Here is a 6,321-nt window from a genome sequence, read left to right on the forward strand (position 1 = left end):
TGGATCTTCAAGTGGAGTCCCTGACTAAAAGTTGGACCATCTAAGGGTGACCCTGACAAAAGGCCAAACCTTTAATGGGGCCGTAACCAAAGGTTTGGACCTGCTGGAATTTTCAAGAGGGACCCTGAGTGAACCTTGGACTTTCAAGGAATACCCTGATCAATGGCTGGGACTTCAAGGGGGCTGACCAAAGGTTTTGACCTTCAAGGGTGGGCTTTAAAAATTAAAAGGTTTAGCAACCACTAATTATAGGGTGAGTTTCAGGTTGAAATCTGGTTGTGACCCATGTTGGAATACCATGGTCTTCTACAGATAGGAGCTGTGATGATCCTCAGGTCTGTGAGGCAACAGCCAGTGTGTTGACATAGGCATGAGGTCCCATATCATTTTCGCACACACAATGACTGAACTTGTCCAGGAGGCCGGTCAGAATGCTCAGGACCTGGGGATCTTATAAGACAGCACAGCTCCAGCACTTCTAGCCAATGGCAGCCCAAGAAGAAGATGTTTTTTAGCATGAAAACTGAGATAGGTTGACCAGCTGGACCCAACATGAAAAAGCAACCGTAGGGGCAAGAAGAGGAGCGTCAACAAGAGTACCAAAAAAGAAACGCAAAAAAAGACGGCAGCAGCCTGGTGGGGCTTACAGCGTCCAGCTCAAATAGCCAAAGCACTTGGAGAGACTAAAGCCACAAAATATACCACAAGTAGGGGATAACGCATAAAAGGGGAGTAGGGCAGCTTTTTCTTCCAACATGAGCTCCAACAGGGCATAAGCTGTCGAGTAGGTCCAGACAGGAAGCCACAAAGTATCCAGTTGCTCTTTGGTGGCAGCCAGCCTCGAGGATCAGCACTGAGGGAACGGACTAGTTGTCCATAGTAATGGTACAGAGAGAGAAACTGTGAGTCTAAACCCAGTGCACCCAAGGGGAACCTCCAGCTTCAATCTTGGTCTAGTATGGGAGTTGCAAAGTAATTCAGAGCCACTTTTGGAGTAAATGCAATTGAGTAAACTTAGCCAAGCCAGGTGGCTGTAAGCAAATTGACCCTTCCTGTGTGGATTTCACTTGCCCATATCCAGAGGGTTTAAGTGAACCCTGTCTTAGCTCTTGACCTCTGCTGTTTTTGGAGTAAAATATACCCCATCCAGCTACCCACTACTAGGTCAGTGGGCTATCCAAGAGCACCAGTATAGGTCTGTACCAGCAATCAGTAATGAGGTAATGGGGTAGCAGGACCAGGGGGACCTATATGGAGGACATTTGTGTGGCTCTCTGGAATGTGAATGTTAGCTATGGATGGTTGCTGGAAGAGTAGTGGGAATTTTTGACTGTAAACTGGGGGTCCCAGTCAGACTTGGCATGACCCGCAGAGATGGCTTCTGGTTATTACCACAGGGTCTGATGGATCCTATAGAGTTAGGTGGAGACTCACACCACATTCCAGTCCATTTAGAGTAAGTGTGGCTCCCAAACTGAGGCTGGAGGTCCATTAGAGATGGTTGCTTGTAGATCGAGTAGGGGTAGGTTTAACTCAAAGGCATGCTGGAGGCGCAGTCAGGCTAGGTGTGACTCACTTGGATGGCTTCTGGTGGTACCACAAAAAAATTTTTCCTTAAAGGGGTTGTTCACCTTTGAGTTCAGTTTTAGTATGATGTATGGTGGAGGTGCAGTCAGGCTAGATGTGACTCACATGGGTGGATTTTTGTGGTCCCACTAACATCAGTTTGCCAAATGAGGGATACTGGAGGTTCTGCCAGGGCTAGATGTGACTCATTTGGATGTTGAAGCTCCAGTTAGGAGTGAAATTGAGACCGGAGGTCTGAGTAGGTGCAGAAGGGACTTCCAGGGTTGGAAGCTGATGTCCAGCCAAGGAAGGTGTGACCCCCCCCAAGGAAAGGATGCTGGTGGTCCTGCAGCTTTAGATGTTCCTCAGAGGAAGAGACGCTGGAGGCACTGGATTAGGTACTTATGACACTTAGGTATGGATCCATCCAGGGGAGAGTTCAATGGCAGCAATGAATTTATGCAGGTAGGTCTGACCGTGGTAGGTATGACTCCAGTATGGATGTTCTACTTGCACTGGAGGGGTCGGTGTATGACTCCTGCCTGACAGCTCCCCAGAATCGGCTGCTGTGGGTGTGACTCCCTGGTATATCTGCACTGGAAGCGACTAAGAGCATGCGAGATGGAGGCACTGACACCGGCTGGGGTCCCCTGGGGTGGCTGCTTGGGAATCCCAGTGCCGGTCGTTCTCCAATGCCGATAAGTAGCAGAGCCGGCGAGCAAGCATCTCTCAGCAGCTACAGAGCCATCAGCACCGCCTCCTGCCTGGGGAATGGGAGGTTTGGGTGGGCGGAGTGGGATGAGGATGGAGCGAGCCATGGGGAAGCAGTGGACATAGTGTTCATGAAGGGCGAGCCTAAAGCAAGAAAACCATGCCCCTGTCCCCATATGGAGGTGTGTCTCAATGACCTCAGTTTAATTACTGTGATTTCCTTCCTTCACAACGTGTATTCAGCTCACGATCTGGCAGCAAGTTGCTTCACATGATGCGTGCCTCTCCCTGTGGTGTAGTGAGAGACTGAGAGAAAAATGGCTCTGCTGCTTCTCGAGCCCGTGGTATAAATGGCTAACTCTGGCTTGTTCACTTTGAGAGACTCAGCCGTGCATGTGAGACTGCAGTGCTTGCTGACTCCTGGTAAATGGAGACTATGGGAGTAGTGAGCTTTGTATGTCGAACGAAGAGCTGAGCGAGTGTGGCTTGTGATGTTGGAGCAGAGGTGAGTTGCTTGTTATGTGCGAGACGAGTGATGTGCCTTTTGAGTGCCGAGAGAGCGTGAGTGGCTTTGTGTGTCGAGAGAGGTGAGTGTGCTTGGTATGTGCTGCAAGATGAGTGAGTGTGCTTTGTATGTCGATGCAGAGAGTGGATCTGGCCTGTTTATTGCTGCGAGAAGAAGAGGTGAGACTTGGGGGGGTGTGGCCGGGCTTGTGTAAGCGCGAGAGAGGGTTGCAGTTGCTGTTATGTGCGAAGAGGGGTGTAGTGTGCTTGTAGTATCTGGCGTAGAAGAGGGAAGTGTGCTTGGTGTATGTCCGACGAAGACGAGGTAGTGTTGCTTGTTGAATGTGCGAAGAGAGTGTTGAGTGTGCTTGTGTTATTGTGCGATTGAGAGTGCAGTGTATGCTTGTGTATGCGAGAGAGGAGCATGTTGCTTAGTTGTAGGTGAAGAGAGATGAGTTGTGCTTTGTTCATCTGTGAGAGATCGCGAGCAGCGTGAGTGCGTCTTCGGATGGTGCGAGAGAGTCAAGATCTTGTGATTATGGCGAGAGAGAGGTTGGTGCTTTGTAAGCGTGAGATGATGCAGCGGGAGTGTGCTTGTGTATTGCTGACGAGCAAAGAGGCGGAGGTCTTGCCGCTGTGTCAGGTGAGGTATATAGGGTGAGGCTTGTTGTTCACGTGCGTAGAGACCTGCAGGTGAGTGGCTTATGTGTTATTAGGTTGAGAGAGAGTGGAGTAGTGCTTGCGTTATGTGGAGAAGGTGAGTTCGTGCCTCTGTGTATTGAGAAGAGGTGAGCGTGGTTTTTTCTTTTTACTTGTGTATGTGGGAGATGAGCAGCGTTGATTTTTGTGTATTGTGCGAGAGTATGGGTGAGTGTGGCTTGTGTATGTGGGAGAGATGATGAGCTGTGCTTGATGTATGTGGAGAATGAGGGATGGCTTGTGTATGTGGGAAGAGGGTGGAGTGGCTTGTGATTATTGTGCAGCAAGAGAGGGTGAGTGCTGCTTCGTCCTGTTCATGTGGAGAGAAGGCGTGAGTGTGCTTGTGATGGGATGAGAGGGTGAGTTTGCTTGTGTATGTGGAGAGAGGGAGTGTTGCCTTTAAATTGTTATGATGTGCGAGAGAGAACATGATGTGCTTGTGTAGGTGTGAGTGAGAGACTCTCTGCATTGTAGTGTGCGGTGCTGCATTATTGTTAGCCTAATGGGTGGGGGTGTGACCAAAGAGAGCCCACAAGAAACTACTAATCTGCAGCCCCTCCTCGTATTTCTCAGTATTTATTTTCAAAGAAAGCGCATTTTCCTGGAAGTCACTTTCATTCTGAGAGTGTAGCTCAGCAAAAATCAATAATCACAGCCCCTACTGTAATAATTATAAATTCACCCCCTGAGTTCAATGATCCTATAATGGTTCAACAGTCAAGTGATTTTATACAGTCTTGGGGGGGAGGGGAACTATACGTGACTTTCTATATCCTCATATTTTTACAACGGGGTGCATTTCTACACACAGTTATACATCATGAATAATGTACCCCCATTAATAGGAATTATATAGATCACACAGGAAGCTTGATGAGTATATACAAGCCAAAAGCTTTTATACAGGTCATTGAACTCTTGAAGTGGACTAATGCCTTCATAATGTACAACAGGTTACAGAGCCATGACATCACTAAGCACCAATTATAACGATATAATTACAGGATATGATATCCCTTCTATATATATAGATATATATTATACTATCATAAAATCGTGCTTCAGTGATTCATGTTTTTATTCTCGATCTAGTTGCATGTCATTTCATTCCCGATGACTCACTAAACTTGTTATCCTCGTTATAATAGGATAAATGCTACCCCCTTGCGAATCCTCTGTGTAACTAAATAACCCACAATATTTCTACAACCATTGGTTTTTATTACGTTATTTAGACTTTTTAGTCTAGCTAGCCTGCCGAGTTTTACAATTTCCAGTCTGTGCTAGTGCCTAATACCATAGCAACCATACATTGATTTGAATAACTAGACTGGTAACAGGAGAGCTTTGAATAGAAAGATGCATATAATACCAATAGCAAGCAAATTAACTACATAAACTTGTAGCCTAACAGAGCATGTTTTGGGTTTTTTTTAAGATGGGGTCTAGTGTACCCCCTATATATATGCTTGGAAAGGCTGTCAGAAGAAAAATTAAAATAACATAAGAAACAACATAAATACCATGAAGACCAATTTTATAAAAAAGGTGCTTATAATTGGCCATCTATAACATGCCTATAAAGTTACTTAAAGCGTGAACCTCCCCTTTAAAGGGGTAAGCAAGTTTTGTTCAAAGTAAAGTTAACAATAAGAAAAATTCCTGAAGTATCTTCCCACTGCGTTATCTATCCACAAACTTCTCGCAATCTTCCAATAACCAGTGCGCCGAGTTGAGTTCAGCGCAATTCTCCATTCCTCCAAAAGTTTAGCATTTGTCTTTTGGAGCCAAAGGAAAGCTACTTAACACAGGACACGCCGCAAGCTGAAACACTCGAAAATGGTGCTCTCGTATGTGCCATTCTTTTACCTGCCACTCAGGGGCTGTTAACTTTATAGAGGAAAGCAACCCTGGTCCTCAGGTTGGCCCAATCTTGAGGACCTAATTCCATATACACTTCAATAAATATGTTTCAACCATAAGTCAGACGATCTAAACATTTGCACGGTTAGGCAATGCACGAATCGCAGGATCAGTTCGGGATTCTGCCTTTTTCAGCCAGGATCGAGCTACTCCTTGCCTTCGCTGGCGAACCAAATCCTAATTTGCATATGCAAATTACGACGGTCGAGGGCGGACTTTTTGTAACAAACAAGTACGTCTAAGCTCTTGTTCCTTTTACCATCACCCTACCATCGCAATGCAAATAGGATTTGGTTCGGTTGAATCTTTCACAAGGTTGGCTCTCTGTTCCGGATATCCAAAAATAGTTGGATTTCGGGCATCCCCTAAATTTTGGGGCCTGTATCTGAAAGAATAAATGCTGTGGGCCAAGGTAAAATTGTTCTGCACTTTCTCTTCATTTCCAGAAAAAAATAAAATAATCTTGTTCCATCTGATGAAGGTAATCCCTGTTTCCCCAGCTAAGCCCTAGCCACAGTCACTAAAATCAAATCACCCCTCCTCCTTAGTCACATGTGTAAGTGTGATGATTCTGAACTTTGCATGTCCTCTGCTTCCAATAGTGTTATGGGCAAAGATTCTCTACCGAGCAAGAATTTGAGACTTCCAAGCCGATACTTAAAAGATACTCCATCGCGAGGATAAAATACATTTTTCAAAATGAAACTCAGTTAATAGTGCTGCTCCAGCAGATCTTCTGATCTAGAAATCTCCATTTATCAAAAAGAGCAAACAGATTTTTTAATTCATATTTTGTAAAGATCTGACATGAGCTATACATTATGCCCAAATTCCCAGCTGCCCCTTTCATGTGAACGTGTGCCTGCACTTAGGAGAAAAATGCTTTCTGGCCAGGCTGCTGTTTCCCATCTCCCTCTC

At 45.7% G+C, this 6,321-nt stretch overlaps 1 pseudogene; it reads right to left on the reverse strand.

Annotated features, from left to right (window-relative positions):
- Positions 1-331: 331 nt before the first annotated feature.
- On the reverse strand, positions 332-1,492 carry LOC121401139 (annotated as a pseudogene).
- Between the last annotated feature and the right edge of the window lie 4,829 nt (positions 1,493-6,321).

The sequence above is a fragment of the Xenopus laevis genome, chromosome 3L (assembly GCF_017654675.1).
Source record: "Xenopus laevis strain J_2021 chromosome 3L, Xenopus_laevis_v10.1, whole genome shotgun sequence".
Taxonomy (NCBI): domain Eukaryota; kingdom Metazoa; phylum Chordata; class Amphibia; order Anura; family Pipidae; genus Xenopus; species Xenopus laevis.